Here is a 22,880-nt window from a genome sequence, read left to right as displayed (position 1 = left end):
GGTTTCTATCTCTTTGCTCAATTTAGACAGAGATTTTGCTCCAGACTTTTTTTTGCCCCTCACTGTGCAAAACCTGTCAGATCCTTTTCCTGACACTTTCTCCCCCATCAGTCCCTCAGAAAGACTTCAAAAGAGATTTTTTCCCTATTGCAAAAGGAGCCAGACATGGCCTTTCTCATTCACCCTGCATTTGAAGCATTGATAAGTAACATGTGGCTGGCTCCAAACTGGAGACTTTCCCAGCCATTTAAGAAAACACTGTTAATAGTTAAGTTTTAAACAAAACTATAGGATTGTTCTCCCTTCTTTGCAATTGCTCTTTTATGTAATATATCCCAAGAGTTTTGATTCTCTCCTGTCTGAAGCAGTCAGAATTCACTACTGTCTTTCTGATTAACACATATTGAAAAGAAATGTCAATTCTAAAAACTTTTCCATATGGGAAGGGTTTCTTTATTCATAATCTGTGTCACGCTGTTTAAGCTGTAACTTTCTTTAATGCCTTTGGATCATCACTGTGTGGAACACTTACTGCAGGAGTGCCCTAGCAGAAAGAAAAACATTATTTTTAAAACTTGAAACTGACTAAGAGGAGCCTGGAATGGAAATCCACTGTCCTGCATAATTGTTTAAACCTGCTACACAGTTGTGCAAAGGTATGAACTGAGAGGCCTCCGCCATAAAATGGAACTGGGACTTCATCTTCAAAGACAGGGTATGCCTGAGGACAGCCTCTGGTCCTTTTAATACAAGTAGAGCTCACTTGAAAGGCAAGGCTGCAGATGAGGAAGAATGTAACCTGGGGGTTTATGAGCTTATTCAGTAAACTCCAATCCGGTGCATCGCATTATTGCTGGGAGAACACAGTAAAACAACTGCCTTTTTATTTCCTGCTCTGCCTAAGGAACAGTTTAAAAGCAAATGGTATAAAAATACAGGAAGATGGAAGATTAATCTAAATCTGTGTTCAAATATACCACCTGAATTGATTTTTCTTTTAAAATAATAATAAAGCCCCCAAGCTCTCCCTGAAACACAGAGACTGGCTGCATTATCCCCTAACTATTTAACCTGGTTAAGTCAAATTCAGTGTTGGCTCTTAGCTGCTGGGCCAGCTGCACTCCCTGCAGCTTCTGTTGTCCCACGTGTGAGGAGGGCTCAGACCCTGAATATTCAGGGGACCTGTTGGGGCCATTTTCTAAAACCACCTCACTAAACTCTAAGTAGATTCAGCAAGTTTATAAAGTTGATTTTGGTTGGTTTTTTCTCCAGTGCCTTTCTCTGATATGAAATGCATTTCTACACCCCATTTAGCATTCCTTATTTGGCTAGAAATTAGACTTTTAAAATCCCCTTACACATGGTATTGGGGAAGAAGTGAAGGTAGGGCAGAGTGAGACAGTTACCAAAGTAGTTTTGCATATTATCAAAGTAGAGTTGACAAAAAATTTTGTCTCTATCCTACTTAAAGTGTCAGTCCTTACTGTCCCATTCCCCAGCGTGTGCACACACATGGGGGCATATCTGTTTTGCAGCACTGGTGAGGGTTGTGTTTCTAACCAGGCTGCTGTAGTTTTGGTACTTTTGAGCCTCTGAGTTTTCTAAGCCTAGAGGAAGGCTAGATGTTTGTGGACTATTTTAAGCATGCTCTTAAAAGCTTCCTCCCCACCCCTTAATGCATCTTTCAACACGTCTATCTCCATTTTCCTGCCAGCCCTCACTCCCCCTTTAAGTCCAGCAAGGAGGAAGTGGGATGAACATTGGCTCAAAATCCATTTTGAGAGTGCACCCCTTCCTAGGACTATGCAAGTAAAACTGTTCAATAGGTGTTTACTTCTGTGTATATCGCATTTCATGCAAATAAGGAGAGATTGTATTCCCTGTCTTCTGTCAGTTACCAGCCCTGACAAAACCACACTTGAACGTTCTAGAGGCCTGGTATCCTTTACTGGGGTCTTTATTGTCCCCTCTGATCCTCATGGTCAGCGTGAAGTTTCTTATTTTGGTCAGGTTTTTAACTGGGGCTATTTAAGTCACCCAGGTGGGGCTCTTCAAGCATCAGTGGCTCTACATAATCCTGTCTGCATCAATGATGAAGCAGAACATGGGATACAAGTGCATTTCTGCCTTAAATGCCTGTTCCTAGTAAATACTCATAAAAAGAAGTTGGTCTAGCAGTCTGATAGCAAAAACGAAGTTAAACGCACAGCTGGGCTCATGCACATTTCATGGAATCATGTAACCCGATATACTTGGCTCTCCACAATGGATCAGTTTGAAGCTTTTTTTGCTCCTAGCATTGAGAAGTTTCAGTGCAAAAAAGTCTGTCTTTGACTTAATCTTCTCACTAAATAGTTATAGTTGAAGAGAGTAAGATTTGTGCATGCAATATCTGCATTCTGCATTTTTTCATATTGGAAAAAGATCACTACGTTCATCATGAAGATTATTGCATTTTTCTGGAGGCTTTCATTTGTGGGACTTTTTCTCTCCTGTTGAGGTAAAGAGACTTTCTGGAGCTCAGTTCCTGTTTGCATGGCTGATCTCAACCTTGTCCTGTACTGGACGTGACGGTTGTGCTGTATCTCCTCCACCTCTTCAGCTTTCCCTACTGGTGGTAGTGCTTGTGCCGCACTGTGACCGCTTGCATCAAAGCCCTGGAACTCTGCCCAGATGCTCATAAACAAATGAACTACAATGTGAGACGTATATTTTGCAAGCTAAAGTAATCAAAGAGAATATTAAAAAAGAGATAAAAGGAGATCCTGTTCAACATTTTTACAGTTGTTGCCTTTCTCCCAAAAAACACTTGCTTTTTGTGTAGCTCTTGTTGCTTTGTTACATATGTGAAAGGGGTTTGTGGTTGTTGATTGTTTTTTTAATTATTATTTAAAAAACACCATCATTTTCAGCATAGATTGCTATTATAAAATAGAACCGGTTATCTGTACCCTCAGTACCAAGCTGGTGATCGCTTGTCTCACAAGAGCCAAACCCAAAGCTTCTCTGGCATGCTCAGTATAAACTTGAGCACTTGCACCGCTTCTCTCTCTGATGGAAAGCTGGAGGAGGAGAACCCAGTGGTTGAGGATGAGGAAGCTTTTAAAGTAAAACAGGAAGTCATCATACTAGGATATTTGCAGAATTGCTGCTACTTCGGTGATCTACAGTAGTAAGGAAGGCTTATCCAAAATCACTCAGCCTTTTTAAATGGGAATAGAGCGCTTGAAACAAAGACTGCTTCCACATGCATGCTGCTAATCCCTGGGTTTGAGCAGGATTTTTGTAGATACTACTCCTGTTAGGAGAGAGACAATTCAGGGTTTCCCAGCCAGCATATCTTTTGAAGGCATTAGTTTAATTATATTAAAATCCTGAATTATTGGTGTCCTTTTCTTTCTGTGTTCCCATGAGGGCCTGGAATGTGTTGAAGAGTGTTGGATTGCTCTTCACAGTTTTCCCTTTCCGATGCCCCTATCGTGGAAACAGTTTGCTGGCAGCAGATAAATTTCTGTATCTCATTGCCTGTCAAATTCCTCAGTCCGTGTGATAAAGCAGTTTCATGCGAGACAGAAGGAGGAAGAGGACAGCATTCATGTAAAGCCTCTCATTGTAGCAGGGTTGGAAGAGCTTGGTGGGTATCTCCAGAGGGAATTGCAGGGGGTGGGTGCTGCCAAGCACAGAAGTGCTGGAGCTCACCAAATAAAACCCTTGTCCTTTTCCAGTTGACACAAGTAGGCTGATAAAAGTTAGTAGTACAGCTTGTGTTATCAAATCCTGTTAATTGTGAATTAATGAAGAGCAGCTCTGTGAAAAAGAGTCGATAGAATTATTTGCAAGCTTGTGACATGGTGATCAGATTTTCAGCTCTTTCAGTGTGATGCTGGAATTAAAATGCTGATTCAGAATTGCAGACTGACATATTTTAAACCAGTAAGCTTATAATACAAGAGAACAGACATAGCTTAAAAATTCTTTCCAAAAGGCAAAATCATTCTGTTCTGCCAGCACTAGAACTGTTAATAAATGGGTTTAAATGTGTCACCCTACCTCTACCACGATGTACTTAATATTTTAAATTGCTCCATAGCTTAGGAGTAAGGCTGGCCTTGATGGTTTAAAAATGCTGAATGTTTGAGAGCACAAAAGAAGAAGGTAGCTAGATGTGTATCAGCTCAACCCTGTGACTTTACCATGGAGATTGTTGGGTTTTTATCCAGCCTAGTCTGGCTTGGCTTTATTCATAAACTGAGTGCAGTGAATGAGAATAAATGTTTGAAAGTTTTACTTTTTCCAAAGTAGTTACAAGCCTTAAAACTCTCTTCCACTCAATACTGACTTAATAATTTCAACAACAGGCTGTGCTTTTAGGTTTTTTTTGCCCCTGTTCAGTCATTGAAGTGTATTCAGTAATGGTACCTCCTTAGCAAATGCTGATACTTAGAAAGCCAGTTTAATAAACACACAGCTTTTTGTTTCCCCTTTGCTGAGGCTGGATTTACTTCCAAACAGCTCAGTTCTAGTAACATGAGGGGTTTCTGTGTGCTAATAACCAGTGACTCTTCACAGAAAAGAATCTGTTAAATGTGGAACTAGTTTTAAGCTTTGGCTTAGCTGTGCACCTTGCCATGGCAGGTGGAAACAATGCAAGTCGAGTTATTTACAGCTGATGCTCTCTTAATTCTGTTCCTTCTAAAGGGCTTATGCTGTTAACTGAGACTTTGTAACACCACAGTCTGCTGGTTATCAGTGTGGAGTGCTAGGAAACGTGATTTGTTTTGTGTTCTCTTTAGGCTGAGGAGAGTTTGGGTTGCAAGGGGTTGCGGGTAGAACAATCTCTGACATAGTGTAAGTGCGAGGGACTTGTTCATGCTCTGCATTCAGGATCTGTTTTCAGTGGGCAGCAGTTGCTGCTGTTGCCCGGTTTCTACATCTTAATGTAGAGATACGTGGAGCTTCATGTGAAACAGTTCGGTTTGAAGCTTGTCTATACAAGTAATTAGAGTAACCTGTAACTGGTTCTCCTAATTTTAAGTTCAATTTATCCATGTTTCTGTGTTAACAATAGTGTAGCTACACAGATCAGTGAGAGATGGTTGCTGAACCAAATGCATTTATTCTCAGCTAGCAGTCTTTAAATGGTCTCGTGCCATCCTTACAATTATATTTGACGCAGGCTGTGACTTCAGATTGAGTTTATTCTTCTAAAAAGCTAAAGCAGTCAAGCTCCCCGGATATTACAGTCTAACAACAAACCAACCCCCCTTGTTTGCTTTCTGTTTGCAGTCTTTGAACAAGTGCACTTTAAAAATGAGGAATTACGAAACACATGGTATTATGAAACATAACTGTAACTCAGAAGAGTTCCAGTCCTGGTTGTTATACATTGAATAAATTGCCTTGGTGTTTGGAACAGTAACCTGCCACCATGAAGATACAGGAGTTGGTTTCATGAGTGTTTTCAAAGGAGGAAGCCTGTTGATGCCCTTCTTCTTAAGCATGTAGAAGGCAGTCACTTCAGTGTCACTTTCAGTATGGTGGCCTATGGGGTCCAGGATGGCAAAAACGGTTCTTTACCTGGCTCTCAGTCAGTATGATTGTATGGTTGAACTGAAAGTTCACTGGTGGCATCTGAGCCAGGGAACTGAATGGTGCAGTTCCCATGCCAGCCTTCTGCCTTTGCTATAGTCATAAAAGTGAGAATACTTGTTATAGGGGAGTTGAAGCTTGCAGGTGGTAAAGCAGCTTTTAAAGACTGTGAATTAGAAGTTGGATAAAACATATACCATCTATCAAAGGCATCCAACTTTTTGTTGTGGTTGTTGATACTTTTTAAGAGGGTAAGAGGGTTTTCTAACAGAGTTAAGGGATCCCTTAGAAACAAGGAGGCATCTTTCAAAAGTTGAAGCTATCTCCAAAGAAAATAGGAGGAGAAAAAAAAGTCTCACAAATTAAATTTTAAAGTATAAGAAGTCTGGCTAAAAGATATTCTGAGAAACAATTTGCTAAATATATGGGAGCCTACAATAAGTCATTTGAATTGAATCATTTCAAGTACATCAGAAATGGACATTTTTCCAGACAGGCTGGGGAGCTGATAGATGACTGAAGTGTAAAAGAAGTGCTCGGCAAAGATAAGGTGCAGAATGAAAGCTCAATCATTCGTATCCAAGTTGACTTTCCTGAGAGATTTTAATGCAGGAGCCTTGTTTCATAGGTGCTATTTTGAGCATTGGTCTGAAATTGAAATGTTGGTGGAAAAGATATTTAAACCTAAAAGAGAGCAGCAAACTGCCAGGAGTAGATAACGTTTGCCCAAAAGATCTTGAGGTAACTGCATGCGACAGCACTGATCTGGGATCTGTTACTTCAAACTGCTGCAGGATCCGAGGCAGGAAAATAGGCAAACACAATTTTAATATATTAAAAGCATTCCAGAAATAGTCAGGGTACCACAGAGCAGCAGGTCTGTACAGGCAAGTTGATATGTTTCAGTAGGAACAAAGACCTTGGAATTGGTAAACACAGCATTTATCTCATGGGTTGGGGGAAGGTGCACATGTGCATTTCAGATAGATGGGCTTTAGCCTTATGGTGGGACATGGAGTTAACGGGTGTCAGATGCAAAAAACACAATCATTTGTTCTGTAATCATATAGGTAAGTATATTTTCCACAAAGTTATAACCTAGAAACAGCATGCTATAGCACAATGCATAGGATAACTGGATGTCAATATATAATTGGATCATAAAAACTAGTGGACTGACATTAACCCCATTGCATCAAGTATACTAAATAACCTGTATAGAGTCAAAATCTGTGACTCACAATGTATATTAATTTACATGTGAATGTTTGTTCAGTTCTGGTCAAGTTCTGACCACAAGATGCAAATGAGGTTTACTTTGTGGTGTATGTGGCCTGGTCAGTAAGTAGACTGCTATGGATTCTGCCAAGTCTGAATTTTCCCCCGTCTTCATGTGCAATTGGCACAAATCAGACTGGATGTGTGTGACTTTTACACTGCTGGTAACACACACTTCCTGATAAGAGAATACAAAATAAATAAAGTAGTGTTATCCTGGCATCAGATACAAGGACTGAGGAAAAAAAGGTTGGGTTTTTTTTTGCCTAATAGTGGCTTCATGCAAGTTATTCCATGGGTACAACCTCTTCAAGGTGTCTAGCCGCATTGCAGGCCAAATATGGTTTAAGTTTCTTCAGTGTAAAAAGTTTGCATTGGAATAAAACATCAGTTTCTTTCCTACTAGTTCATCATAAGTGTATGAATTCATGACCTGAATGAGGAAATGGGCATTTTATGAACTTCACTTTTGCTACAAAAGAGAAAAATACCTAATTAAAAAAAAGAGCTGTTTGATAATGCTTGTTTCAATGACATCTCCCTTGAAGGAGTAAACAGTTGCACAAAGCAGTAAAGCTGTGTGCTGTGAGGATTGTTTGGTTTTCACTTATTTATCATCCTAAACAGGAAGAACTTCCATTTCACCAGTTGTGTTTAAAGTTGCTGATGACCTGTGGATTCTTGAAAATAAATAACTGGAGGGGGGGGGGGGGAACCCTTAATACCGATCTGTGTGAAAAAAATTTAATACCTTAATGACTGTGAAATAGCTTTAAAGTGAAACATTTACTAGAACAGCCAAAACTTCTTCTGCATCTGTCAGCTGTGTACTAATTTTATAACCAAGAACTATAAAATATGAGGAAAGCTTACCAAAAAGCTCGGGTTACAGCCGTGGAAACATTTTCTTTGGCCGAATCTGGCTTTGGGGAGGTAGGCTGTAGATAAATTCATGCTATTCTTTTTCGAGCATAGAACACCAAGTTTGCACCATTGTTGTTTTGCACACATTGTGTCATATGGAAGAAAGCATCTGTTTGTAGGTGGGTACTGATACGCTTGTGTGACTTGGAAAAGTATTCAGAAATCGTCTTCACCATAACTTACAATGCTATGTGTTGGCCATGAATCATGCTGATTCCACCCCAGATCATCTAGCTGTCGTACAAGGAGGTGAGCTTAAATTAGCGTTTACCAAACACGTTTCAGTGGAGTGCATTCAATACATTCCACTGCAGTGAACTCCATGTTACAGTGAGTATAGCAAGGGGTCTGTACCTGGCTGATGGGTATGGGGGGTGGTTGAAGCTTTAACTCAGCTTTCAATATGAACTGGCTAAGGATTTCTAGTGTGAAGGAGGACTTTTCTTATTTGCCTGTCATACCAACATTGAAAAGTACAGGCTTAGTACCATGTTCATGTCCAGAAGTTTGAGTTGTGTAATGCGTTTGCCCATTTTTGGCTCAAATTCTTTCATGATGGCAATAATAAAAGGCAGAAGACAGTCTTTGTACAGTAGCTTTGAGCATTTACTGGGAGAGGGAGGGGAAATATCATTGCTTTTGATCTTTTTTATGGGACTTGTTAAACACCATTTCTCTTAAATTTGTTTGCTTTATAGTAGTCTCCATGGACATGTATTTTCCTAGTTAAGTGAATTTGTATTTTGATCACAAACTAAATAAAATTCAAATCTCCTATGTTTCCCTCATTCCTCCCTTCATATTTCCTCCTGCTCTATTCCCTGCATGTTGAGGGGCTTTATGTTTTTTAAGGGATTGGACATGTATTTTCACTTAATGCTTGTTATGTTAGCAGCTCCTGCACTTGGTATTCTGAAAGCTTGTTTGTGCCTGCTGACATATTCTCACAGCATATTTTAGTCTACACTCACACTGCTGCTGCCAGATCTTGGTATTTCTTGGTACTGCTAAGTACTCATTTTATACTGTGTTATATTACAGTGCAGAATATCAGTATGTGATATGGCTTGTTGACTGGAGCAGTGTAAAAGACCCTTTTGCCTCTGAAGTTATAGAGATGCTTAGAAAAATGTACTACCTGTCATGCTGTGTGAATTGCAAGATTCTGATGAGTAGGCTTTTGCTTTTAAATCCATCGTTTGCCATTTTTTCCCCCTTCTTGGTATCTAAAATAGCAAAGTTATCTCTTCTTGTGTGTTTCCTCAGTCTTGCATGTAGCTTGCTAGTGATTTCGAGCAGCATGTGTCTTGCATAACTTGAGATGTCTGCAATATGGATGTCTGCTTGTGAATTATGTGCCTCTGTTGTAATTGCTGCAAGTCTTCACTGCAGTCAGTGGAGTCTAGAAAATTATTTGCTTCATCCTAGAGAAACTTCAATTAGACAATCCAAATGGAAATAGTTGAAGTTAAGCAAAAAGAATCACACTCTAGGACCTAATGATTTCACAAACACCAATGTTGATCATGAAGATGTTAAGTTTCAGTAGTTCATACACAGTATGAATGATAAATGAAACCCATTACTTTAGGACTTAGGAATTTTCTTTTCAGACTGTGAACTTTTAGACATTGAGCAACTTTGCTCCTGATTCAAATTCTGGAGAGAGAAAAACTTAAATCATCCCAAGTGACTCACAGATTATTTAACAGTAAAGAATTAACTCCTCTTGCAAGTTCAGATGGGCACTATTTATCCGTAAACATTATGTAATGTTAATATTTCTAGGCACTATCACACTCCTTCCATGTATCAGTCAGTATTCCAAGGTATGTGATAAGTATTGCCTGTTTGTTCGCTAGTACTTTTTCAATGTAAGGGAAACTTCCTCATGTTATGACTGAATGCAGAAACTAGAGGTTTTATGAACCCCTTTTGCATTATTTTAGTGTAAAATTCTTTGCTGTGTAGCAACTCTGAGAGCTAGGCACCACTTAAAACCTCACTACTACTCGCCTGTTAGTCTATTTTGGGATGTAAGTGGTACACAGGCTTCGTGCACTTTCTGCATCTGAGTTTTAGTCTGAGTCACTTGAATCTCCAGCTTGAAGCCTCATGCCTAAATCTAAATGGTAAATCCTTAAAAGCAGACAGATTGTGTCCTAGAAATAAATACCAGACCTTCCCTGCTTTTAAGCAACGCATAGATTGTGGAGAGATTTGCTGCACAAGAAAGAATTTTGCTCTGGAGAAGTAAAAAGAGAAAAGACTGTTCAGCAAACAGTTGTGTTTAGTTGACAAGCATACACGTGCGCGGTTCACTTGAAGGACTTCTGTTTGTAGTTACTGATGCAGTGAAATTTATTCTCTTGGCACTTTGAACATCATCAGTATTTTCATGGCCTTTTAGTAAAATATTGCTGAAAACTGAGCCTGAGAAACAATTCTTAAATCGATAACTATTCTTTTAATAGCCATTATAAGAAGTAAGTTACAGTGAGAGTCATTTCTAAGCTACAGCTTACTGTCGCCATCCCTTAGTTTGCTGAAATATCTTAGATTTTGCTGTAGGTCTAATAAAGCCTTTAATTCCTCTGTGATTTTTAGATTAAAAACTTCTGTTTTGCTGCTGAAGTATAGTTTTGCCTCATATGGCCCAATATTTAGGATGAGTAATATATTTACCAATATATAAGTAATAGTAGTAGTAGTATCGCAGCATTAATGTGAAATGAACTAAGCCCTGGAGAGCTGACCTGTGTGCCTTGGAGGTCTTGACGTTGTTCAGAGAAACTATTCCTGTGTGCCCTTGCTTCCACCTCCTTCCCCCCATGACTTCTCCCGCAATGTAAAACTGAATTGTTCATATACAGGAACTTTCTGTGTATGTTTCTAATATGTGAGAAAGTAAGAAATCACCCCCCCCCCCAATGGATTTGCCCTCTGTGGAGTAGCTGCAAGTGAAATTACAGGAAGAATGATGAGTGCTGTTCTTGCTTTCAGGCAGCAGTGCAACAATACAGCAAGATTACTTGCTGCCTAAAATGTGCTATACTTCTGATTTAAAAAAGTTATGCTGCTTCTGTTTACCTATTATTGAGTCCTTGGTTCCTAGGGAGTAAAAAGAGAAGGTATTTTAAACCACTTGCACAAATTCATACTTTTCAGGTAGCCTCAGGGGTTTGTATTTACTTTCCTTGGGAAACTGATTTACTGGAAGTCCCCTGGTTTTGCGTGACAACACCACATGCTTGCGTAGGTGTAGAGATGATGCCAACCTTCCAAAAGCATAGGTCTAAACTTGAGATCTACATTTTAAAAGGTAATGTTTAAATATTTCACCAGTCTTTGCTAAAAGAGTATTGGTCTCACATTTGTTTCATTACTGGAGGGACGCAATATCAGAGTCTTACTTCTGCAGAGTGTTTTTCTTTCACACACTGGACACAACCCTGTGGTTTTAGCAGACCCTGTTTATTCAGCAAAATACACAAGATGGGTACTTCAGCGTGGCTTTTGTAAAGGGAATAGCCCCTTAATAGTTACTTTTTACCTTAGGTACTGGTCTTGAAAATGATCAAATGCAAATATTTTTTTATTAGTGTTATTTTCCTGAATACCTGTGCACTTTGAGCTGTTGCCCCTCAATGAGTGGTCCTGCAAATCAAAAGTGACCTGCTATTACTAAAGATCAAAGGAGCTGTTTTTAACTGGTGGTGGAGCTGAAGAAAGAAATGCCAGTAATATATATTAGAAGAGTCTTGCTGTGTGTGGCTTTACCCAGAGAAAAGGAATCCATATGGATAACTTGGAATTTTTAAATGGGGCAGGCTTGGCTTAAGGGAGGAAAAAATACATGTTGTTTTGGGGTGGTTTTTTTAGGGGTTAGATGGAAAAGGTGAGCTGTGCATGTAGCTTCGTCGGTTTATTCCAGAATTGGATGAAATTTCCAGGCACTCAGAGGGACAGGGTTTCTAGATGTTCTTGATTACATAGAATCATAGAATAGTTAGGGTTGGAAAGGACCTTAAGATCATCAAGTTCCAACCCACCTGCCATGGGCAGGGACACCTCACACTAAACCATCTCACCCAAGGCTCTGTCCAACATAGCCTTGAACACCGCCAGGGATGGAGCATTCACAACTTCCTTGGGCAACCCATTCCAGTGCCTCACCACCCTTACAGTAAAGAACTTCTGCCTTATATCTAACCTGAACTTTCCCTGCTTAAGTTTTAACCCATTACCCCTTGTCCTATCACTATAGTCCCTAATGAAGAGTCCCTCTCCAGCACCCTTATAGCCCCCTTTCAGATACTGGAAGGCTGCTATGAGGTCTCCACACAGCCTTCTCTTCTCCAGGCTGAACAGCCCCAACTTTCTCAGCCTGTCTTCATACAGGAGGTGCTCCAGTCCCCTGATCATCATGGCCCTCCTCTGGACTTGTTCCAACAGTTCCATGTCCTTTTTATGTTGAGGACACCAGAACTGTACATAGTACTCCAGGTGAGGTCTCACAAGAGCAGGGTAGAGGGGCAGGATCACCTCCCTTGACCTGCTGATCTCGCTTCTTTTGATGCAGCCCAGGATACAGCTGGCTTTCTGAGCTGCGAGCACACACTGCTGGCTCATGTTCATTTTCTCATCAACGCCCTTGATTTATATATTCTATGCCTTTCCTGGAAACCGAAGGTTGGCATGAGGGGATTTTATTCATAGGAAAGTCTGAATTCTTCCTTACGTTCTGGAGCTTCAGGGTGGCAAGATTACTCACCAATTAAGTAGTAACAACTTATGAATAAGCCTTACTTTGATGTGGATGGAGCCAAGTCTCTAGCAACTTTACTGTAAAAGCACTAATCCCAAATAAAAGTAACGGCTTTCATGAAGTGCCCTAAGTTTACATGTTTGGCATCAGCCAACAGAGATGTCTTGGCAGACATGGTATCGACACTTGAGTTTCTGAGACTCTCCCACCTTGCCCCAGTGTGGGTAAGTAAACATGTTGTGTGTCCTGCATGCTGAACCTGGCTTTGCTGGCAGCTCCCTATCCCCTACTCCCGCCGCCCTCTCCCCCAGATAACTTTACCCTCCTAACGCAGATAGGCAGCGCTCTGGTCTGGATTTCATTTCTTCTTCTTCAGCTCTGTGCGATCCCGCGCGCATTCCTAACGCGTTACCAACAGCCCACGGCTCTGAAAGCGCTGTATCAGCTTTCAGTGGCAAAAGCTCGGAGAGGAAACAGGCCGGTTCCTCTGTGTGCAAACAGCTGGGCAGTTGTGGATGGAATTAATTGCTGATATACACTGGCTGTGTTTTTCTTCTTTTGTCATTTCCTTTGCAGCTGTGAAAGCCTTTGAAAACAGCACAGACTCTCTCAGCAGTAGCGATGCAAAAGTACTGAAGTACATGAGCTTATTAGGATTTGTGTATAAAATACCGCCTCTCCTTAGCTGTGACAGCCAGCACTGTTGACATGGATATTCAAATCCAACTGCACCTTCCAGAAGTAATTTCTGATTTTGGACTTCCAGCTTAAAAGTCTACTGCGGAGTTTTGTCTTTCTGAAAGCAACATTCAGTGTTTTCTGAAAATAGGAGTCAAAGTGGAGCACTGGAAGTAATCCGTTCTGAAAATAGTTGGCTTCCATCTATAGGTTTGGAGCTATTATATCAAATAGCCTGATGCTGCTTTAGCCAAATGTGAAACAGTCAAGTTGCTGAAAGTCATGTTCCTGGCCAGCAGTTATGGGAAATTTATCACGAGGTTGGAAAATACACATGTTATCAACAGGGCTGCATGTCTGCCTCCAGGCTTCACCCAGCCCCTAACAATGCAAAACAAACCACCCATCACAAATCAAAAAGTGCTGTCAAAAGTAGATTCTGAGCACTAATGGTGTCAGAAGCTGCAGAATGCTGGGTTTAGTTGTAAAATCAGTGGAAAAATGCGTAGTACCTATTGTTGAAGATAATATTTTGTTAGCTTCCACCCTTTAAACTCCACAGATATTTTTCCTCGTGTTTATTAAGCTGTTCTAAAAACACTTCTGTTCTATGGAATTGTTAGGCATCCCCTACTTAGCAGGCTTACTCTGCCATGCAGTTTACTCAGGGGAGCATCTCTAAGCTCTTTCGCCATAAAAACTACAGCTCTCCTAGGGATACACCATAATTGCACACTGTAAACTTATAAATACCCTGATACCTAGAATGGATTGCTTATTGAAATAAATGCTAGAGAAAGTTTTTGTTGTTTTAAGACCTGGTCCTAATAACTAAATAAATGAAGTTGTACAAATATGCTGAAAATGTCCCTACCAGCTTGTGTTGTGCAATTACTTCTACCACAAGATGAGTATTTCAAAGGTCCCACTGAAACCACGGCCATTATTTGTGGTAAGAAATACTGCACAGAGTGAGGAAGGGCTGACAGACCAAGATCTTAAAAATCAAATAATTTTTTAACCAATAATAGAAAAATTAACATTACACAACTTGTGGAAGGAGCCAGGCTTGCAGTCACAGCATCCATAGCAGCCAAACTCTTAACATCTGTGTGCTTGTACTTGCAGCAAAAACAGGGAAGTGCATCCTAGTGTTTTAGCCTTTTACCCAAGGGATTTCTGCTGTGCCTTCATGTGTGTCATAGCTAATAGCACATAGGGAGACACCAAACCAAGCCTGGCTCGCATGGCACTCCGGAAGTTCAGCTGTAGTAACTTGATTGTAAATCTGAGCTGGAGCGTCAATATGTTCAGACTGTGGCTGTTACTTCAAAGAATACAGGCTGCCTCTTTGAAAGGCTTCTTGTTTTTATAGTTACACAGAAGTTAACTATTACATAAGTCGTATGTTATACGTATGTGTGTAGGTGAGTATATATATATGTACGCTGATATTTAAATATACATGCATCATGGGCAGCCTGTCCCACTAAGTATTTTTTGGCAGGTAACAATCATGGAAACAATTAAAATTCCTGTGCAGCATCAGATTAGTTATTTTTTGGGGAGAGTGGGTGGTATTTTGAGAGGAAAAAAAAGCAGATCTGTTCTTTAGATCCAAAGTGTAAAAGCATTCTGGAGTCTTTTTTACCAGAAGCTCTCTGTCAATTTGTGTTTTGACAGAAAGGTCTGACCATCAGGAATACAGTTCTGGTGTTTGTACTGTGGTATATTATTAGTAAATACTTAAGAAATGATGGAGCTGTAGTTGTTTCTATGGCCAGTAACCAACTGTCCATTTCAAGGCACCAAACAATGGATGAAAACAGTGCTCTGAACTGCCCTGTAGTGCAAGTTGTTAAAGTTTAGAAACTCTTTGCTTTCTTCTCTGGCTTCATGTTATTTCCTGATTCACTTCAGTCTAGTGTCTCTCTGACTGAGAGATTGAAAGGGGCAAAAACCCAACCAGTTTTTAAGAACTTGTACAGTAGCTGGGCAATTTAATTTCATCCAACATTGAAGATCCTGATCCCTGTGGGGTTGCGTGACAAGTTGGTGGCGTGATTTGCTTTGCAAACCTATAAATGAGTTTGTGTTTGTGAATCTCTCAGGAATCTCTCAGCTGTGGTTTCTTTCTCCACCCTTTCTCATGAATAAACTTGAAAAATATTCAGGACAAGATTTCTCTGGACTCGCCACATCTGATGATATCTTTTTCAACTGTGGTCTTTATATACATGTACTTCTTAAACAATTGGGAGGTATGGTGGAATGTGCTTCCTCAGAGGGAGGAACTCTGTTAGTAAAGATGACTAATTCTGTGGGAAGAGTCAAGCACACAAAATGCTAATGCTGTAGCTGGGAGGAGTCTGTAGCTTTGGTTCTTAATTCCCTTTGGGTTTTGACAGCGACTTGGAACAAGGAAGTATTCAGTCAGTTATGGTGAAACATGGAAAAGATTTCAATCCTCCTGCCAACTAATATACTCTCATATTATATATACTTTCAATATACTAATAAGTTCAGTGTCTTAATCAATCACCTGACTTGCTACATGAAGTAATTACATGCAATTAATAAATATTTCAGCTTGTTCTGCATGTGATTTATAAGCCTTAGTTGACTAATCCAATGCATCGTTGCGTGAGCTTTGTGTAAGAGGGGGTTCATTCAATAAAAATAAAAGGAGCATTTAAAGAGCCTTTTATTCCTGTCATAAAGATGCTTTGTGCTATTGCCGTTGTGTGTTTGACAGCACAGTTGGGGATGGATGCTGCAGAAATTTGTCTTGTATTTTGGTTGTCTTCTATTTTGAGACTTGCATGATTTTTATCTTCAGTGTCGTGCCATGACTGGTGAGTTACCATTTCTGTGCTTGAATGGGGTTTTCCTGTGGAGCTAGCATCTGTGTCATCCATAAATCAGTTACTCTGTTTCCCTCAGTTGTTGTGCATATTACAGGGGTTTGGTTTAGGAAATGTGATTGGATTCTTCTTCCACTTATGTCTAGGAGAGCACCAGCCTCAGCAGAACTGGGCTCAGTGTTTTCAGTATATACTGGCACCTAAAGTGAGCACAACCACATCGGGCACAGGGCTGATTCTGCTGTGGTGCTGCAGTGGCCTTTGAGGTTTTAATTTTATGAAGCAAAATAAATCAAGTACGTATGGTTTTGTTTAGTGGTAGGGTTTGGCTTTGTTCTCTTTTTTTTTTCAGCTGATTATGAATAGGTAATCTTGATTTAATTTGGAAGATACATTTTAACACTTGGCTCTAAAACATAGTGCAGCACCAGTCACATGGTTATCGCTATTGTTGCACTGTAGTTCCCTATCTCAGTTTATTGTATCCAAGTAGTTCAACTTCTGTGAATATGTGTGCTAATGGACTTTTATCACGTGCATGAGTAGTAGCAGGCTAGACGCTCTCCTGTATTAGTCATTGCAGTGAGAGATGATAGACAAGTCTGTTCTCTTTTAAAGCTATAGCAGAATACATCAAGCAGCCTCATTAATCTATACTGTAATAGCATCCAGTGCCTTGGATTACATCAGATTCTTATGATAAACACATAACTAGCTATGGAATTCAATTTTCTGGTGTCCAAAAAAGGCGAGACACCCAAGTATTTTGCAATAAGCAAACTTGAATTAGGGAGAAAAGATGAGGAAAACTCTTCTAATTTCCAGTAGGTTAATCATGCTTTCAACATCTGGAATTAAGGTTTCTCTTAAGTGTAGTTTTGAGATCTGCAGTATTAATCCCAGAGTTTTTCTGAGGGCATGCAGAATTTAGCCTAGGAGTTGGATACTCAGTCCTGGCACTTGTTTTCTGCATTGTTCCCACATTCTGGCACTCCGCTCCCTTTCCTCGCCTCACTGAGCACTGAAAAGGACATAAATTGACATAACTGGATTTTTCTGCCTGATGCAAGGGAAGCAGCCTGGAAGATAAACTTTAACCTATCATCCTGTCAACAAATTTGCATTGTTACAGAAGCAAGAATTTATATACTGTGGAGTCAAGAATAGCGTGCAGGGACAATGCATTGAGATAGACAAAGTGCATATCTGAAGTTGTATTATTTTCAGCCTATAAATAGGAGCTAAGCATCCCACTGTTCGGTTTGCTTTCCCATAACTGTAGCATAAAAAAAGTTCTCAGTATTTCCACTGGCCTAAAGTGAGGAAATCCTAAGAACAACCAAAGTTGAAGAATTAATGGGAAAATTATGGAAGCATTTGGCCTGTCAGTCATGTTGGGATGGCTGACTTCTCCTAGCAGCCTATACTGTGTCTTCAGCATGCCACAGCTCGGTTATGCAACCTTGGGAAATTTCTCTCCTGCTGAATGCACTCCTCCTTTATTAAGGCTAATGGGAGTCATGTGTTGGCCTCAGTGGGAAAACAGACCCTTACAAATCTTTCTGGTAGATTTGGTGGAAACAGAGCTCACGTTCATTATTTCTGTGTTCTGGGCGGTTGGATGGCTCATTAGCAGGATGTTAATGATGTTCAGTACACTTCTTTATTGGATGAGAGGATGTGGCGAAAATATAAAATTAGTGACTTCTCACTCTTTTAATTTCCTGTATTGCTGGATTAATTTCTTCCTTTTGTGTCCTTTCTCTCATCCCAGTACTTAAACACTGTTCCCTGTAACCCTGTGGATGTGATACTGGGGGTGCTCCAGCCCCGCTGTTGGGTCACTTTGCCCTAAGCCTTGGAAACTTACTACAGCTGAGTAGCAATCATTATGTTTTCAGTCCTTCTAGAATTAAATGCAGGAAGCATAAACATTGATCAGGTAGGAGCCAAATTCTAGTGGCGGGACTATCATGTTAATATCATAGAATCCCAGACAGGTTTGGATTGGAAGGCACCTGAAAGCTCATGCAGTTCCAACCCCCTGCCAGGGGCAGGGACACCTTCCACTAGACCAGGTTGCTCCAAGCTATGTCCAGCCTGGCCTTGAGCACTGCCAAGGATGGGGCAGCCCCAGCTTCTCTGAGCAACCTGTGCCGGAACATCACCACTCTCACAGTAAAGAATTTCTTCCTAAAGTCTAATGCAAATCTTCCCTCTTTCAGTTTAAACCCTAACCTATTACCCCTTGTCCTCTCACTACATGCCCTGTAAAAAGTTCTTCTCCAGAGTTCTTGTAGGTCCCTTCAGGTATTGGAAGGCTGCTCTAAGGTCTCTCCGGAGCCTTCCTTTCTCCAGGCTGAACAAGTCCAGCTCTCTCAGGCTGTCTCCATAGCAGAGGTGCTCCAGCTCTTGGATCATCTTCATGGCCTCCTCTGGGCTTGTTTGAGCAGGTCCATGTCCCTCTTGTGTTGAGGGTATCTATAGTGACAGCCACACGCAGAGGCAGTAAACCTGGTTTTGCACGGATCCATAGGGCAGGGCCTGTGAGGAGCGACAGGCGAGAGCCACGCCGCTGCTTCACTGAGCAGATGTCCCTGCAAAGTGGCTGCTGACAAAAACAACCCCAGCAAGTCACAGCCTGGGCTGCCCCCCCCACCTCCTCCTCCTCGTGACGCTGAGCCCTTGGCCAGTGGTGGGAATTCGCTTCCCCTCGGAAGACGCCGCTTTCGTTTTATCTCGTAGAGGCCACCGCACGGGAACAATAGGCTATTAGAGCGTTAGAACAACGGGCTCTGACTGACCTCTCATTGCTTCATTGTGTAAAAGGAGAGGCTGGCTGCCCTCGGAGCTCATTTGGTGGCCAGAGCCTGGGAGCCTGGGCTGTTGGTGAGTGTGAAGTGAGGGTGGCCACAAGGGCGCATAGAGGGGCTGCCCCCTGTGAAAGGGAAAGAAATAAACACAGAAATGGTGTTGGCAAAGTACAAGTGGTTTGTTTGGTTTTTTTCTTCCTGGTATAAAATCTGTCTTTATTCTTCAGCTTTGAAGACAAAGCTATGACATGGTTATTTTTGTCACTGCAATAGTAAGAATGGCTGGAAATGGCTGAATCACAGGCACAGAGTTCAGTCACCAGCAAAAAGGTGCTGGCGTCCCAGTTTCACATGGAACAGGACAGACAGGGTTTTACCCCCCATACCTGATTTTATCATGAATGCAGCCATCATTCTCCCCAAAACTGTGCACATCTGTAAGCAATTAGATAAATGATGCTATTGATATCATAAAAATCAGAGTCAAACTTGCTGTCCTAGGAATTCATCATTTCAGAGGAATAAGCGTAGATGGGAATACTTTAATTTCAAAAAAGGTATGCTTCAGGTATATGTGCCATTAGTCTTAAAGGTGCACTTTTATTAGAAGTACTCTTATTTCAATGCTGGTGAAGTATATAGAGCTGAAGAGTGGACATGTGTTTTGAGGAAAGTCAGATGGGGCACAACATTCAGCTGTTTGCCAGTGGCTTCTCCTTTGTAAAACAAATAGTTTCTTAGTCCCTCTGCTTTCACTTACACACATACCCTTCACACCACCACCAACAAAAAGAAACCAGCCCTCCTGATGACATTTCACACTGTCTTGAGGAGAATTTTCCTGCCTCTGTGGCTGGAGGAGGAGCCCATGCAGTATGTGAGTTATTTGTAGATCAGTTGATCTTTCCATGATGAGAAACGCGGTGATGAAACTAGTTCTCTTTTCTGGACTGGTGTACCTGTCACATGCTAAGAATTTTGTGTGCATTATTTTAATGTGTTTTCCTCAAAATGCATAATAATGAAGAATTGTGGTTTTCCCTTTCTGAGTAGTTGTCTACTCGTTATGTAAATATATTCCCCAGCACCATGAGTTGAGGCTTCCCAGTTACTGCCCTCACTCTGCATCTCCTGGGTTGCATCTGATAGTCCAAGTACCAGAGGCTTTCTGACCAGTTTGATGGGGGTCAAACAGGCTTTCCATGCAGGAGGAAATATTTCATAGTTATGATATGCACCTCTGTTTATTTGTGAATGAGCTGGGGACAAACAAGTGATGGCAGCAGCTGTGCCATGTGAGTGAGTGTGTCATGAGCCTGCTGGGTAAGGCATAGTGAAGAGCATTATTCCGCTGGGAGGTTGGCACTGGGCATGGCCCTCCAGACTTGCCACAAAGGATTTTCTGTTTGACATGGAATGCAACAAGCACGTTCAGATGTTAGCAGAGGGTTGCCATGGAAACCATGTAAACTGTGATGCTAGCAGGCAGAGGCAAAGGTTATGCTGTTGCACAGGCCCTTTTGTTTTCTGTTTAGATGTGTCAGAGCAGCTTATTTCTTAACTCATACTCTCAGCCTATGTAACAATTTGTTCAGATTTTTGGTTTGGCTTTATTTATCTTTTAACCAAGCATTTGTCATGGTTGTAGCAAGGAAGTCAGATGAGCTGCAGGAATAACAATGAGAATGTGTTTTGCTTTTTTTTCCCCTTTTACTTAACAGGGAATAACTTTGAATATCATGATTTGAATCAGTTCATCTTTTTGTCAGTGATAATAGTGCAATTTGAAATGGAGCAACAGGGCACACAAGAAAATAAATCAAGCTGTTCTGCTCCTCTAGTGCAGTTCCCAGTTCTGTTGAGTGCTTTTATTGCTCAGGTAGAACTCTTCCAGGTTATCCTTCACTGTCACTTGGGGAATTTTGAATGCTTGTCTGTCTCCTCTCAGAAGTATGAACTTATGCTGCTTATAGATACCAGTTTTAACACTGATTAGCCTTCAGCTCATGCTGCTTTTAAATTTATACTACAAATTTAAATTTCCAGACATATCTATTGCTTTGTGCATGTTTCAGGAAGGGCTACCACCCTGGACATTATTATTACTAAAATAAAGAGAAGTATTGGCTCTTCCATACCATTGTCCAAGTTCCCATTTGATAGTCCATGTTTCCATAATTGTGCCTGTTCATAGGTTCAGCTTAATTATTGTGAGAGGTGGTTTTTTGAATGCCTGAACTCAGTTCTGTGCTCATGCTGCATATCAGTGAGAGGTCCAGGTACCTGCTTGTTCACCTGCTGAACAATGTGATCTTACCTGATCACACTGCATGGTTGGCATGGTTTAGTCTTGGGTGACATGGTTTAGTGTGAGGTGTCCCTGCCCATGGCAGGGGGGTTGGAACTTGATGATCTTAAGGTGCTTTCCAACCCTAACTATTCTATGATTCTATTCCCTCCTGCCACTGAACTTGTGAACCTATTGGATGCTTTAAGCCAAACTTGATACAGGTAAAAAATAATTGTCTTACACATTACAAAAGTTAATATATGGTTAAAAGACAAAGGTGTGGAATTTTGGTGCTGAGGTTGAACAGAGGTACGAGTTGCTTGTTCCATCTGATCATAGGGTAATGACTAAAAAAAGTCAATCCCGTATAAGTGTAATTAACTGAAATTGTGATCAGTTTGCAGAACCAAGAGACAACTTAAATTCTCAATTTTGAAGCGTCTTATAATTTGGTACAAAAAAAAAATGTTACCTCTTAGGTGTATGTGTCCATCTAACATAGGTAAGTAACCTATAGGCATTAATTGTGTTTCCAAACAATGTAGTTTTGAAAGGTTGTGCTGCCGCAATACACAAAGCATCACTTAGTCATTACTCTTTGTGTATGTCCCATAGAAGGATGAAACAGCTGACTTGTAGCACTTCCTGTTGTGGACAGTAGTTTCTACTACAGAATGGAAAGGGGAAATGCACCCTTGTTGCATTACTAGGATAGTTGTTGACTTATTTTTGGGCAGTGAGACATGCCCATAACCTCCTGCACCATGCCAGGAAGGGATGGACTTGTTTGTTTAGTTATTTATCTTTCTCTGTCTCATGTTTTGTTATTTAGATATCAGATGTATAATTATGAAAAGCTTTGTATCCAGTGCATCATTAATGTGACAGCTAAAAATAACTTCAAAGCAATAAACCAGTTGGTATGACTCCATCTGTTTTTTTGTCTTCTAGAAACCACTAGTCTTCCAGTCCAATATCACACAATTGCAAACAGCACTTTGAATATAACATGAAAGTGAACACAGGACAGACATAACAAAAACATATCTGCAGGTTCCCTATAGGATAGCTGTATAATTGTGTTCTGTGTTGGACAGGGGTTGTGCACCAGGTAGGAGTGGTTTTCATGATGAATTCCAGCTTTCTCAATTTGAAGCCAGAAGTCTCAAGAAAACATCTGTTCACATAGCACATGACTTTGCATGCTTTTCATCACTTTTGCCTGACTGCTTTGCAGTACAAACTCTGATTAGTTTTGATAATTTATCACAGAGCCAACATAATACTGATGAGGCAGGCAGAAATCAGAATCCCATAGCAATTTGCCAGAGAATTAAAAAGAACAAAAGGACAAACCCACAGCAACCCACAAATGGCATCTTAAATGCTTGTTCCAATGTATTCTGGAAGCATCACTTAATAATTAAGATTTAAAAAATAGAAATCCAACCATCTCTCTGCCCAATCTAAAGCAATAACTTAGCAAGTTAGAACAATACATCTTAAAGGTGGGAAATCTTATTACTGCCCAACTCTAAAAGCAGCATCCATGCTACTCCTTCAGAAACCTTTGAGACCAGAAGCTGAAGACCAGATTCATCCTGCAAATTCCTTTTCCCCTTTTTTGGATTAAGAAATGAGTTCCAAAGAAGATGTGGTTCATCCACATCCCCAGT

General features: G+C 40.7%; 1 protein-coding gene across 4 annotated transcripts in view; it reads left to right on the top strand.

Annotated features, from left to right (window-relative positions):
- ADD3 (adducin 3) overlaps positions 1-22,880 on the top strand; it is a 100,953-nt gene that overhangs the window by 36,867 nt on the left and 41,206 nt on the right. Inside the window, exon 1 of one of the 4 annotated variants that reach the window (XM_061458802.1) lies at positions 16,073-16,092. The exons of the other annotated variants lie outside the window; for them this stretch is intronic. The gene's annotated coding sequence lies outside the window, so the exon portion shown is untranslated. Of the gene's footprint in view, positions 1-16,072; positions 16,093-22,880 lie in introns of those variants that run through there. 4 annotated transcript variants of the gene reach the window in all.

Source organism: Pezoporus flaviventris, unplaced genomic scaffold, assembly GCF_033815535.1.
Source record: "Pezoporus flaviventris isolate CSIRO_AGI_PZ_B2104156 unplaced genomic scaffold, CSIRO_AGI_Pfla_v1 ptg000029l, whole genome shotgun sequence".
Lineage (NCBI taxonomy): Eukaryota > Metazoa > Chordata > Aves > Psittaciformes > Psittacidae > Pezoporus > Pezoporus flaviventris.
The sequence above is the reverse complement of the archived record's forward strand: the minus strand, read 5'-3'. Positions and strand labels throughout refer to the sequence as shown.